The sequence below is a fragment of the Pteronotus mesoamericanus genome, unplaced genomic scaffold (assembly GCF_021234165.1).
Source record: "Pteronotus mesoamericanus isolate MK-2021 breed Mesoamerican mustached bat unplaced genomic scaffold, CSHL_Meso_final contig_181, whole genome shotgun sequence".
Taxonomy (NCBI): Eukaryota; Metazoa; Chordata; class Mammalia; order Chiroptera; family Mormoopidae; genus Pteronotus; species Pteronotus mesoamericanus.
The window spans coordinates 12,349,188-12,364,582 of record NW_026555077.1 but is presented as its reverse complement, the minus strand read 5'-3'; positions in this window follow the sequence as shown (position 1 = coordinate 12,364,582).

Sequence of the window (15,395 nt, the reverse complement as noted above, 5' to 3'; positions counted from 1 at the left end):
GTGTGATAAGATCTCATGCTGTCCTGCTCCACCCTGTCAGGCCGTAAATCATTCCTTTGTTCAGCGTATTCACAATGTATGTACGGTCTATCCTTTAGGCACTTAGAAGCCATTGTGGTTCCAGACTGACTGTTAACGGTATCACTGTGTGCTCAAGCAATCTGTATTTCACTTAATCATGGCTTCCAAATGGCAAGAGTAGAGATGCTGGCAATTTGGATATGCCAAAGAAAAGCCATAATGTGCTCCCTTTAGATGAAAAGTTCAGTACAGTACAATCGGGTATTTTGAGAGAGACCACATTCACATAACCTTTATTACAGTATGGTATTATAATTATTATATTTTATTATTAGCCATTGTTAATCTCTTATTGTGCCTAATTTATAAATTAAACTTTATCATAGGTATATACATATAGAAAAAAACATACATTTTGCAGTTTCAGACATCCACTGGTGGTCCCTGTGGGTAAGGAAGGGCTACTGTACTCATTTTCAAAGCAAAGGAATGAAGTGGATGGTCCAGATAGAGTCTGGGAAGTCTTTTGTGTTTGCTGAGTCATCACAATGCCAAAGCATGGAGCTCCTACACTTCATTTCTAATTTCTTGAATTCTCCCTGTGTGGCCTTTTACCTCCAGGCATTTGCTCGTAAGCCTCCTTCTCACCTTCACTGTGACAATAATCCTGAGATGACTTTGTATCAATACATGAAAAATACCCTCCAAAATTTGCCAAAATAATGGAAAACAAGAACTACTTTTAATGATAAGCCAATAAACAAAATATAGAACATTTCTCATTTACCAAATGGGCATAAAACTACCTTCTATAAAATTTTATCTATTATGCACCTGATAGTATATAGCATCATGTGGATGTAAGACGTGATCGTTATTACTATCATTAAAAGAAAAGAAAGAGAAAGCAGAAATGTATGGGAAACTTTTTAAAGAGATGAAAAATAACCAGGGAGATCTAGAGGACAATAAAGGAAAATAGAAGCACAAAATTTTTACTCTGTTCTTCCTAATCTCCCCTTCTGTTTCCTTCCTGCCCTAATTCTGACCTCAATGTTTCTCTGAAGCTCCAGAGCTCTGACAAAATTCCCTGCTGCCCCCAAACCCTGCATCCACCCCATCCCAAGGGCAAGAGGTCTTCTAGTTTCCTTCCTCTCTTCTGCTACCTCCAATACTCCATTTAACCTCACCGGCTCTGCGAAAAACAGAAAGCAACTGCAACTGGTTGAAAGATCTCTCAGTTGGGGCATTAGGGCTCCCCCTTCTGTTCTTGGGGTGCAGGTACCTGGGGTTCTGAATCTCCAGACAAAACTCCAGACAAAACTCCAGACAATATTGACCGGCAGGATCCTCCCTACTAGAGTGCATCAAAAAGCTATTTAGAGTAGTGTTTTACAAGTTTTAATGTACCTAAGAATCATCTATTCAAATACAGATTTCGACTCCATAGGTTAAAGTTGAGGCCAATATTGTGCAGCTTTACCAAGCTCCCATGTGCTGCTGAGGCTGCCGGTCTCTGAGACACACAGTTGCAGTTGTCTGTATCAGAAGTGCCACCAGGGGGATATCTAGGGCTTTACTTGGTGATTATAGCCTTTACACCAGAAAGTGGCAGTCTTTGCAGTCTTCAGTACATATTTTTTATCTTATGGGGCAGGTTTGTGTTTTCTTCAGATCTCAGGAAAAGAGGTATTGCATTAATTATGCATTTTACGGTGACACCGTTATCTATTCTTTGTAAAGAAACAACTACAGAGTGCAGAGTTCAAAAAAAGCAATGACACAGATGTGTAGGTTTTAAATTCTCAAAAGCCACAATCACTATTATTAAAACCCCTGATTCACATTCAGTCTACTTTCTTATTGATCACAGGTAAGCCACGATAAGATTGTTCTAATGACCTCCAATATATAGCCTCAAGTAAGTAATTCCCAAGGATGTACATAATTCAAACAGAGCACTGCTTCCTTACCTTTTATTTCTCTCTTTTTTATTCATTCATTTATTCAAAATTTCAGTTGTGTCAAATATACCTAAAGAAAGCTGTTAAAAATATAAAACTGTGCTTCTTCTTGATGCCAGGTACTGTTCTTAGTGCTGGACATAATAAGCATGAATGAAATAGGCGGAGTCTCTCTCCTGTTGGAGCTGACATCCCAGAGAAGGAAGAGAGAAATCAGATACGATGGAATATCTAGTGAAAATGTTATGCAGAACAAGAAATCATGTAATGAGCAGGAGGAAACGAGAGAGTAGAAGTTGGGGTTTGCTCTTTTGTGCCAGGTGGTTGGGGTATGCTTCAAAGATAAGATTATCAGGCGTGAAGAAAGGAAGCATGCGTATATCAGAGAGAGAGATGGTGCACGGAAAGGGAAGAGCAAGTGGGGACGGCCTGAAGCTGGAGGGTGCCTGGCACAAGAGGCAAGACCGAGAGCTGCTACGGAGAGGGGGAGCGGGTCCTGAGACTGGAGGATGCTGTGGCCTGGAGGTCCTGTCACGGGCACAGTGGAGTGACACTATCGATCTTTCAGTCTCCCCTAACTCTTTTATTTTTATTTTTTTTGGTGAGGAGGCCAAGTGTGAAAGCAGGGGCTGATGAGGGGCTTCTTGCTGAATCCAGGTGACACAGTGGAGATGTTCAGAGCTCAGACAGCAGCTTTGATTGTCTTCCTTTAGCTTTTCATGAGCTTCCTAGGAGTTTCCCTCCTCTCTCCACTAAATAATGTTGCTGTGGAGGTAAAATAAAAGGCCTTCAGCTCATAAGCTTAGTAAGAGAAGAATCACTAAATACTTCTTTGCCTGCCCAAAGGTGCCTAGAGTAATGCTAACAATAGAGAGATAAAATGTGAAATAATGTCATAAAAATAACATGAGATCTGCATTATCTGTAGTCAAACGACATGAAATTCTAGTCCAAGTTTATAGCATAAGGCCGTGGTGCTCCATACATGGTAGCTATAGTCATTATTATTGCTGTACTTACCAGTTACTGTCAGCTGGTGTCCCCTTGCTCCTCAGAGACCTACATATAATTGGCTTTTAGCCATGTCAGTTCCATGGCCTGTGGAAGACCAAGTCCCCGTCCTAGATTCCTTCAACTATCTGGACACTTGACATTTCAAAACTCCTGTTTCCTAGATCCACACGTGCTGCTGCTGTGCTTCATGTTATTTCAAAAGTAGTTTTTTCCAAAGAAACAGGTACCTACTATTTGTTAGAAATTTAGACCTTACTGAAGAGTTCATGGGTAAGCTAAAGAGATAATTGTCACAGAGAAGTAAAATATACTTTTATATCACTGAAAGTATCAGCACTTTTAAAATAATTTTCTGCAAGTGTGGAGCCCCCCTGGCCTCGAAGCTGCCATAGCTTCTTTCCATCTTAAGGAATCATCATCCCTTTCTTTCTCTCTTTTCCTTTCTTTCAAGAGAAAATCCAGCGAGCTAACCACCACCAACAGAATCCCTGCCTGGTCACAAACTGAGCCAGTGCCCTGCTGCTCTGATTCCTGGCACCACTCAAAACCAGGAAGGGGGGAGGATTAGATGGCCCCCCACCCCCGAACCTCAAACATTTATAAAATGTTCTCCCCATGAGGGATTCTGGACAATAAGAGTTTTTAAACACTATTCTGGCTTAGGCACTTTTCTTCCTGGATGGTTTCAAAAGCCACCCCAGCTCATCTCTATTTCTTTTCCTCTAAATTCAAAGTCAAAATATTTACTTTTCTACAGTTCTTTTTCTTGTGATGTCGTTCCTATTCTCTAAAGTTGCCATTTCCCTTTAACTAGCTGGGCATAGCTAAGGTTTCAAGTTTTTCCCAAATCCCATAGCTTCTATCACCTACTTTGATCCCAGTTTTCTTGAATAATCTCCTATTGTGATTATTTCAAGAGATTTGGCTGTGGCTTACTTGAAAATTCCAGTGAAGGCCCTGCTTAAATTGAGACCATCTTTGATCTCCTTCGTTTAGACCTTATTACTCACCAATTCTTTTTGTGTCTCCCATATGAGTACTTTCCCCTCTGCCTTTTTTCTATTCTCCTCCAAGAAGGCTAGGGAGCAATTTTTTAAAAATATTATTAGAATGTATTTTTTTCACTACACAGATGTTTGTATTTTTCCTCTATTAGAAAGTAACAGGATGTTTTTGAGTAGGGATTCTTTAGGGTCACACAGGTAGGAAAAAAAAAACCAATTCTTTAATAGAGTGCAAGAATTGGTTACTAAAAATGCAATAATTTTAAAGATAAAAACTGGATGATACATTTTAGCCAAGATCAAATGTTCATATTCCAAAAATATTGAGAGTCTTTTAAAAACCAAGAATTATGAGCAGATGACAATTAAAAAAATTTTAAGGAGCATTTTGTCTTTTTAGCCAGGAATAAACAAATGAATTTATTTTTTATGTCATGATTTATCCTGTCTTTATATCACATGCATGTTTTATCTCCACGTAAAATTTTAAAATGTCAGAATCTAAGAATATGTTAAAATTTTCTGCCACTTCTGCTTTGAATTATATAAATTTTATTGGTGTTCACCTTTAATCCTTTATTACAATAATCATGTAGAAGCAGTGGTTAAATGGTTAAGTGATTGAGCTTTGAAGTTAGCCAGCCTGGATTGAAACTCCACTCTGCAAACCCCTTTGGTAAGTTATTAAATATCTCCATGCCTATCTGTAAAATTGGGGTAAAGTTTAAATAGCACATGTAGTGACTGAAACAGCATCTAGGTCAGAGTAAGAGTTTAAGAAATATTAATCCATATAGATTGTGACCATTTCCCCCTTGTGTGTGGCACCCGCTTGGGCACTGCTAGTTTCCTACCCAACACTCAGCCTCTTTCTCTTTCATGCTGGTAGAACACATTTTCCGACCAGGATCTGAAATGTCTGATGCTTATTTTTCCAAGCCTCCCTCATCCTGGGACATGACTATGTGACCCTGACTCCAGCCAGAAATCTAAGGAGTAGTCTGCAAGCAGGAAGTAGGGGGAGGGGGAGGAGGTGGTGCTGTTGGGATACTTTATGGAAAAGATTTTCCTCCATGAAAAAAAGGGGAAATGTCCAGAAAAATCCCACCCTTCTTTCCCATAAGGGTGCCAGAAGCTGAGGGAACCTCTGTGGCGGTTGTGGATGGTGAGGAGGACAGTCAAAAAGCAAAAATAGTAGGGCTGAAAGGGTGAAGAGCGTGCGTCCCCGATGACGCGGGTGACAGCTGGGCCTGTTTGGGGAGTGCTTAACTCCAGGCTTCTCACTGTGTGTAGTAAGGAAATTCCAGCTCTTTAAGCCATCGTTAGTCTGGTACCCTGTCACTGCCAACCACGTTAAAACTGATAAAAGCACTTTGGTAAACAGCACCGACATTTCTAAAACGTACCAATCAATGTCTGGAGACATGTACGTAAAGTGGTTTAATATATAAACTATATGATATTTTGATGAACAAATTAATATTATTTTCATCTCCTAGGAAAAATTTTGACCAAGTGATTTTCTCTTTTTTACAAAAGGATCATATTTACCTTCAATAATTTAGGGGGAAAAGACCTATTGAATAAGGCCTATGAAACATAGACAAGCCTAAAATAAAATTGTAAAGATCAAAAAACAAAGCTAATCCTTTATCTTTCTGAAGATTTTCTTAGAATGTATACTAAACCATAATAAAACTATACCAATTTTATATTTGTATCCCTGTCTTATTGATCTTCTGTCTCCAAAGAATCAGTGTATCTTCTTATGAATATTTTTTCATCCTATTTGACACTTGGGAGTCCATCATTTTCTGAGTTTTCTTTAAATGGTAAACTAACTCTCAAATTAATTTCTAGTTATATTAGATTTTCAAACAATAGAAGAATAATAAAGGAGTGTCTATACTTTTTATGGGCACATAACATCTTTATGCCATGAGACTTAAATCCCTTACATTTATACCTAAAGCCTTTAATCAGAGCCAAACAATAATATATTTAAAGAAGGAAATTTCATACCCATGCATAATTTTTTCTTGATCAGCCAAAGAAATGCTTATGTCCAGAAATAGAATATTGAATATAACATGTAAGAATACTGCAGTGTTATTTTCTGCTACTCCAGACTCAGCTGCAATCTGGTTGCAGCTTGATGAGAGACCCCAGGTATTGCCACATAAAGGGGGAAAAAATCCACCCAGTTGAAACATGCCTGAATTTCTGATCCACAGGATCATGAATAAAATTTGTTGTTTCACATGACTAAGCTCTTTAAAAGAAACCAAAACATATTGGAAATAACATATGCAATTCAGACAGTGGGAGATAAACACTATGAAAAGTTAGGGTTCTGCTACCTCAGTGAATTTTCTTGGTTCAGTGGTCTGGGCCTTACTAATTTATCCCTTCAAAATGGAAGTTGTTTCTCGTTTCATCCCTTTGGATCATGCTGTTGGCTAGGGTTGCACTTGAAGTGAACATGGCTATGTCTTGAAAGTTAATGAGTAATATGTCTGGCACCTCAGATGAGTGACTTAAACAGCTGGGATCCAGCTGTGTTTTGCTCCACAGCAGGATAATTGGATTTCTTTTATGGTACCTGGATTCCAAGTGAGGAAAGAACAACCTGCTAGGTCTCTGGATTGGGGTATTTGATTAGTCTAGAATGAATTATTTTCCATTTAAATAACAATAGAATAAGGGATCTTCCTAAAAATTGACTATCCAACCAGATTTCAGGAACAGATTAGATTCAGAGGATGAGGGATCCCATACTTACTTTACTTGGACAATTCAGTTAGAATAGTCAATTTGGTAATTTTATGTAATCATTTTGAGATTTTGTTTATGTGTCCTCTTCATTATCTTATAAAGGAAGTTACATCTAATACCAATTTAAAATAAGTGTATTTCTTAAGATGAATCTAATTTATTTATTTTTACAATTATTTTTCTAATTATGACCAATTAGAAAAATTAGCTAGAATCCTAGGTTAATGTTGGAAAAGCCTTCAGAATTATGTCTCTTTCCCCAGTTTCAACTGTTTTGTTTTTTGGGGGTTTTTTTTTTGGTGAAAATAAGTTAGTTGACTTGCCAGGGGTCATGATCTATTAGTGAGAGAGTAGATACTTAAATCTCCAGTCCATAGTGCTTCTTATCATTTGCATATATGAAACAGTTGCGTTTATTATGAATGAACTTTTAATTCTCTTTAACTGTTGGCTAGACAATCACACTGGTGGAAGAAGCAGCATTGCTGGAATCATCAATGGATAATATATTTTTTTTATAAAAGCAATAATTACATATGCCATAGTTATACTGCTCAGTTGATAGTTGTCTATTTGTGAATATGATGGGGTACAATCCTTAACATTGACTTTAAGGTGTTGGATAAAGTTTTATACTTTCCCAAATAAAATCTGGCCTTGCTTGTTGTGATTATAAGCCATACCAGCTGGCTCTAGCACAAATACAAAGAAATGCGACCTGAAAGGCCTCTTGGAGCTAACGTTTGGGCGCTCGTTTAACCTAACAAAACAAAGGAATAGGGAAGGATATCAGTTAACAATTTCACACATTTAAAATATTTCTTCCAGTAGTGGTCATCTTGGCTTTTTAAACTCTTCCCTTTAGAAGAAACAAAAGCAGCCCTGGCCAGGTGGCTCAGTTGGTTAGAGCAGTCATCCTGATGCGTGGTGTTGCAGGTTTGATCCTCAGTCAGAGAACATACACGAGTCAACCAATTAGTGCATAAGTAAGTGGAACCACAAATCCATGTTTCTTTCTCACCAATAACTTTAAAAAAAAAAAAAGCAAAAGCAAGACACTTCCAGGCCAAGTATCAGAACACTTGAATCTATCAGCCTTATTTCCAATTCTGGTTGAGCTCAGGCAAGACTTCTGGTAACTACAAGATCTTTTTCCGTAAAACAAAAGGCTTGGGGAAAAAGTTTAACCAAGGCTGCAACGGAGAAATAGCCCAGGCTCCGCCCCTTACTCCCGCCAATAGCAACAGGTCGCGGCACTGGTTTTCCAAGCCTGGCCAATTAGCTGCACCAGCTGCGCCCAACGGAAGGGGCGGGACGGCGGTTGCCAGAGAAGCTACTTGCTGGTTACTAGCTCCGTTTTGGTCCATCTGCACCTAAGCGGGCACTCTCCCATCGCTTGCAGTTCTAGGAATTCGCCTGCTTCCGCCTGAGGTCCCTTGCCTTCCTTTCTAGCTTTCACCCATTGCACGGGCCCCTGCGTCCCGTGCCCTCCTAGCAGACTCAAGGCTGCAGAGCACAGGTACGTTTGCCGAGACTTCACTAATGTTCGCGAAGCTTGGGCATTTGCTGTCCCTTCCAACCGCGCTCTTCGCCGATCGGCGGCGGACTCACGTCACGGCGACGTGCTGACGCAGCGATGGGGGCGTAGGCGCGTTTCTGGGAGAGGGAAGTTTGGGTTTAGATGACGGCTGGGCAGTTATCGTGGGTGGTTTTCGGGGTCGGGGGACGATGGCAGTGGTTGGTCCCGGAAATCAAAGACGCTTGCGTTCATCTTGGGCCAGACTTCACGCGCTCCCCCAACCTTGTGACCCCTTTATCCACTGCGCCGAGACTAGCTGCCTGGGCTGGTAAAAAGTCAGCGAGGCTCAGCTACTCCTAGGAAGGGTGTCGTCCCTGGGACAGAAGAGTGGACATTAGCCGCGGTGGGCTTCAGAACGAAGCCCTGACCGGGCCAGCCGGGCATGGCAGGGTTTCTCTACGAAGGAGTGTTTTTATTCATTCAGCTGGCCTTTAAGCGCCCACTATATAATATAGCGGACTGCAGCTGGCCCTGGGGCCCCCGTAAGTGAAGAAAACTGGAAGCCTTAGGAAATATCCCTTTCAGGTGTGTGGCCTTACCCAGGTCACTTAACAGTCCTTGCTTCAGTTTCCTCTTCTATAAAATAAGGACAATAATAGCTACTTTGGGGCGGTTGTAATAAAAGATTAAGTAAACCAGTGCCAGGTTTTTAGAGTAGGTAGTAAGTGTTGCTGCTTGTTTACTGAGAAAGCACATGGTGGCTGGTGTTGAGGATGGTCTATTGATACACTTTCCTTGTAACCTCATGCAGAGTAAAGTCTCAGGTGTTTTTGAATGAATGAGGTACTTGGAGTAGTTTTAAGCACCACTGGGTTATGGTCAAAGGAACAAACAGCAGGAAGCCTGTTTACTTTTAAGACTGATTTGATTCCCTTCTGCTTACAATAAAAATGTCATGTTTGTAATTCTTTAACAGTTAGGTGTCCATTTTTTGCTTCTCTTTTCCTCTGCTTTTGCAATTGATGTGTATTAATGGTATTGGTTTTGTATCCCAAACGCCCAAAGGTATGAGAAGATAGCTGTTTATATTACTATTAATCATTGTGTTTGATCTGTACAAGTGAATGAGACCCAAGGAGCTGGATATAGCAATGAGGTTGACATAACATCTACCTGCTGGGCTCAGTTCTTTGGAAGTCAGTAATTGTTTTCCCTGGGTTCTGGTTTAGTACTTTAGTAGTACTTTTAGTAGCAGTCCATTTATAACTGCATTGAAGATGATTCGTAATAATTCTTTAAATAATAGGTCTTGAAAAATTGTCTTAAGAAGTTGGTTCTACACAGATAATTCAGGCCTGCAAGTAATTTCAGGAATGGCGGTTGACTCAGGATGATTATTTTTTTAAAAAGATGAAAAAAATTTAAAGGGAAGACCTGATGGGAAAGTGACCCCAACAGAGTGAACCAAAGAGGCCCTGAAACCCTCACTTGTAAGTGCTTCTACTTCATTTTGTTTGAACCTCACCACAGCTTTGGCTGACAAAGGTGAGTTTCATTTTATAAACCAAGGCCTGTGTGGCTAAAGGTTGCCCATGGCAGGTGGTTCAGAAGGATTAAAAACTGATGAGCCTTGCTCAATATTCTTTCCATTTAATATGCTGCATCAGGGTCATCAAGGAATGGTTTAACTTATATTCAGTCTACCTGTGCTGTGTTTGAAAGGGAAAAAAAAAATAATACTTTTAAAAGATTTTCTTCAACCTTGGCTGGTGTGGCCCAGCCGTTTGAGTGCTCACCTGCGAACCAAAGGGTCGCTGGTTTGATTCCCAGTCAGGGCACGTGCCTGGGTTGCCAGCCAGGTCTCCAGTGGGGGGTGCGTGAGAGGCAACCACACACTGATGTTTCTCTTTCTCCCTTCCTTCCTCTATCTAAAAATAAATAAATAAAATCTGTAAAAAAAAAAGATTTTCTTCAATCTGGTCTACATTAATTTTGGAACTTAAAGGGATAAGCTGTCATTTTCTGGAACTTATATGTGGAGCAATTGATTCAGATTGTCATGGGTAAATGAGGTGTTACATTTGATCACTTCTTTTTGTACTGATCTCTTGCCAGTCTGGCATTCTAATCCTTTTCATTGTTCTTCATGTTTTTTTATCATCAGTGGAAACAACTTTTGATTTCTTAAAAATTTTTATAGGAAGAGAATGTTAACATTTCATCTCTTTGAGACCCTAATAACTAGTTTCATTGCTTCTCCTTTCCTTCCCTCCATATGCCTAGTCCATATTCCAAAATACCACTTGATTTGTCTTTAAGGATGCACTTCTGATCTGTCATTCCTCTGCTTAAAATTATTTAATGGTTTGTCTTAACCTGTAGGAAAAAATACAAGCTCTTGGATTGGGCATACAGTTACTGTTTTCAGTCTGTCCAGTCTCATCTTTGCAATTCATGTTCCCTCATGATTCCTTGCTCTTGCTGCTACTTTATCCTTTACCTGGAATGACTTTTGCTCTCTTGCCAAGCTTATACTTGTTCAGCAGGACTTGACCGAGATTCCACCTCCTCTGGGAAGTCTTCCAGGATCCTGCCAGTTGGTGTTAGGTACCCTCCTATGCGCTCCCTGGCACCCCATGAGAACCCTGTCACAGCCTGTAGCACACTGGATTTTAATGGTCTGCTCCCTGCCTGTACGCTCTTTAGACTTGTAGTCTCTGCCTCCAAGGAGTGTGATCTTACTATCTGCTTGTATGGAACATTTTTTGTTTTTAAATATAAACTGAATTTATAATAGTGTTGTTGAAACCCAACTGGATTAAGGCAAGTTTGTATGTTATTTTCTGCTGTATAGATTCTTATATTTATTTATGTTTTAGTATTTTATGGCTTTTGGTTCAAAACTGAGCTCTTCTACTTCCTTACTTGTAATATTGGGCAAGCTATTTACCTTTTCTAAAACTTGGTGTTTTCATCTGTAGCTTTTGAATATTAATACCTGGTAAGCATTTTTGTGAGATGATGTGTACAGGTCACTCAGTGCTCCATTAATAAAGGACAGCAATTGTCCTCATGTTGAAGGGATGGAAAATGCTTTAGGTTTATCTGATAAAGGATGCTGACTTTACTTGGAATTAGACAATATTCTGAACAACTTCGGGCCAATCGTCTTCTGGATAATTGGGCATTATATGGGGCCCCTTTCTTTTCAAAAGTGTCTCAGTTTGAATAATAAGCTATTTGATCACCAAATATATTTCAGAGCCTAACCTATGCTCTTCACTGTGTCAGGTCATTTTTGAGGGCAGAGAATGATGGGTATGATTTTTGCTCCCACAGATTTAGTAGCAAGTTAAAAGACAATAAAAATATGAGCATTATGGAGCGATTACATTCTAAACTATATGATTCTGAAAATGCTATTCGATGTTTAGGATTCTTGGTGGTCTGGAACAGTCAGGGAAGTATTTTGGGAAGAAAGAGAGACAGACTGGGGCTTGAAGTACAAATCCAGTGTTTACAAATCAGTCATTCTTGCTGTCAACTTTCTTCCCTATATTATCTAATCTGCAACTTTTTATATTTAAATTCCTTTATTCTTTGGGTAGAGGAGTTAGCTAGTTATTTATGGTCCTGCTCCATATAATGACATTTCAGTCAACATTGGACTGCATAAACAGTGAGGGTCCCATGAGATTATAATGGAGTTGAAAAATTTCTGGCACCTAGTGATGTCATAGCCACCCTAATGTCAGGACACAGTATTCAGGTGTTTGTGATGATGCTGTTGAAACAAACCTTCTGTGTTGCCAGTCACTTAAAAGTGTAACACATACAATTATATACAGTACATAATACTTGATAATGATATGATAATAAATGACTGTGGTATTGGATTATGTATTCACTGTGCCACACTTTTCATCTTTATCTTACAGTGTACTCTTTCTACTTATAAACAAATGTTCGCTGTAAAAGAGTACGCTGTGTTATGCCAGCAGCAGCCTCATACATCTGTTTACCATGTTTCTAGATTACATCATTCCTCCTGTGCACGATAGAATTTTGTGTTGTTTTGTACAGTAACATGCTTGCAGCCTAGGAGCAATAGGCCGTACCACCTAGGTTTGTGTGAGTACATTCTATGATGTTTGTGCAATGATGAAATCGCCTAACAACACATTTCTCAGAACATATCCCCATCACTAAGTGGTGCATGACTGTATCTAGGTTAAGCTGTTTTGGAAAATGTTTTTTTTTCATTTATAATAGCTTTTACTCATAAGACCAATTTTCTGCCTTTGGTTATTTGTTACTCTTTGCTTATTTTCAAGTTTCCTATACATTTTTTCCATTATGGAGTCAAAAAAACCATACAGTTACTTCTCTAGTAACCTTTTGACTAGTGTCTAGAATAGTGAGAGAAAGGGGTGGGATTCTTGTAACTATTTTGTGTCCCTGCTGAATATTTCATAGTGAATTTTTTTCCTGTAGAAGATTTGTGCTTGTTTAAAGCCAATGGAAGCTAATTTTCCAAGAATTAGGGTTTGGCAACAAATAATTGAAACCTGCAAGATTAATACACTTTTCTCATCAAGGAGATTAGTTTTAAATATATATTTGTCTGCAGCTGTTCTAGTTTACTTAGAACAGTCTAGGTGCTAAGGAAGGTCATGGACTGTGATCATTCTTTTCTCTGGCGATGGCCAACATCGTGGTCCCTGAACAGCCATCCCTCAAGCGCTTGTCGTTGGCCGAAGTGGAACGTAGTTTAGTGAGTGTAGCTTGATCAGCGTAAACCATGACCACTCCTGGAAAAAGCTTCAAGTACATGCCTTTTTGGTAGGAGACTGGTAAAGTCATCTCTGTGTAGGAAATTGAATCCTTTGAACATCAAAAATATTTTAAAATTGCTAATCGTTAGGGATTTGATTATTAAATATGTGTACAGAGTGTGTGTCTTTGTTTTACCACTAGCAAGTTGTACAAATATTATTTATACTTTGTCAATTGGCAGTATATTCTATGTAATTGAAAACATTTTCTTTTGAAATGCCTGCTTTTCCATACAAGAATACATTTGGTCCATTAAAGTGATTTTATGAAGGTAGAACATTTTATGCTAAAGAAAAGTACTACATTGTTGTTCAGCACACATATGTTTTTGGTTATAGTATTGTCACAACACAAAAATAGTGGAGTGCCTTGGAACCTCTGAACAATTTTTATCCTGGAAAATATTTATAGATTGTAAGAATCAGTTGTTGATTATTTCTGTGGAAATATTTGAGACTTCATTTATGCAGTTCTCTATTTCACATTTTGAAGAATCAGTAATGAAGATAAACTCTTAGAATGTGGAGCTAAAGTCATTCTAAAATCCGTATTTTTACACTGTGTTAATTTTATATGTTTAACCTTTAAGATAAGGCACAATTACTTTTATAGGTGATGAAGCAGAAAAATGTTACATGATTTTATCTTGTGATAAAATTTTTAGGAATATTGTGTAAATAGCTGTCAGTAGAAAACATAGCTAAATAAGAACTTAATATAAAATACTGCTACCGAACTGAATCTTATCTCATAAAATATTTTGTACAAATTGAAGCTCCCTATTCACTTACATTGTCTTTTGAAGTCTTATTCCAAATATGGAAACCATTTTCCTTTTAATGATCCCCCAAAAGATGAATCAAAGGGTTAATAAGTAAAAACAGTCTTTTTTCATCCTATTCATTAACTGCTGTAAGTCTTGAGTCCTCTCCTTCAGTTATTGCTCAACTTTTACAAGGCTTATAGGTGCTGAGGATTCAAATATAAATAAGACATTCTTTCTTGAGATTCCAGCATGCAGAGAAGCAAATATTTAAACAAGTGAATGGGCTGAAAGATAAATACCTATTCCCCTCTGAGTGGGGAAGCTGTTGCAACTGAACAAATCAGTAGACAATAATTCTCTTGATTGCAGTGACTTATCTAGAGCAAATGCTTCTTCACCCTTAGGTTTGGTTTTCTTGATTTTGTGTATCTGTATATTTTTAATTCTTCTTAACTGTAGATAGCTCAAATATTGTTATTCCCTAACAATGAATGTTGCATGTTTACAGCATTCTAATAGATTATTTTAGACCATCTGTATGTTATTTAGCAGTTTCATTTGATATGAGATGCTAGTATTTCCAAAATATGAGCATACTTTTCTTTGGCCTATATCCTAAATATTTGCCTCTGTGTTACATAGAATTTTCAGACAAAAATAGATCCATTTTTACAAATACTTTGGAAGGTTTATGAATCATTAATTAAATATTGTGAATAACCTTCAAGCTATTTACATCTACCTAAATTATGAAAATTCTTGAAAATAGTATTTTATAACCCAGATATATAAAAATAAATTACAAAGAGGTAACAATCTCTGAAAAATGCAGAAAATCTTAAATGTAACATTTGATTTTGTATAAACATAAAATGAAGCCAGGAACACACATTATTATATATTATAGCTGTGAAACACAGCTTTAATGGTTGCTGAAATATGCATTACTTAGACTAGAACAGCTTTAAAGAAATTTGTAAATATTCACATTTAAAAAATGACACCTCCAAGTTTGAGTGAAGCAGTTAGATTAGTAACACTTAGGAATAATGCCATCTTTCCATCCATTATCACCAAAGAATATCCTAGATTGAGCTGGAAAATAGGAGTAAATGAATTTAATTTTGAAAAGTCGACTTTGAAAGGAGTAACTTATCTTCTTTGTAGCTATTATTATCAAGTCCTTTCAAAAGTATGTTAAATTTCTCCTGTTCTAGGCATAAATAACATGCATTTCCTCTTGGCTGGATCTAATGAAACTGAGTACCATAGTTAACCCATGTTTCTTATAACCATTTTCTAGTCTGATTGGATTAAAGTATTACTAAACTTCAAGAAATAGATTAATAAAAGCTTCTACATTCTGTGATAATATAGAAAATAGTGGGCCTTTTGGACATTGTATGGAACCTGGCAATTGTCGAATGTCTGCACTATGCAGTTTGATACTATTTTGAATTAGCATCACAATGAGTAGCAGATAGGAGTTTCAATTT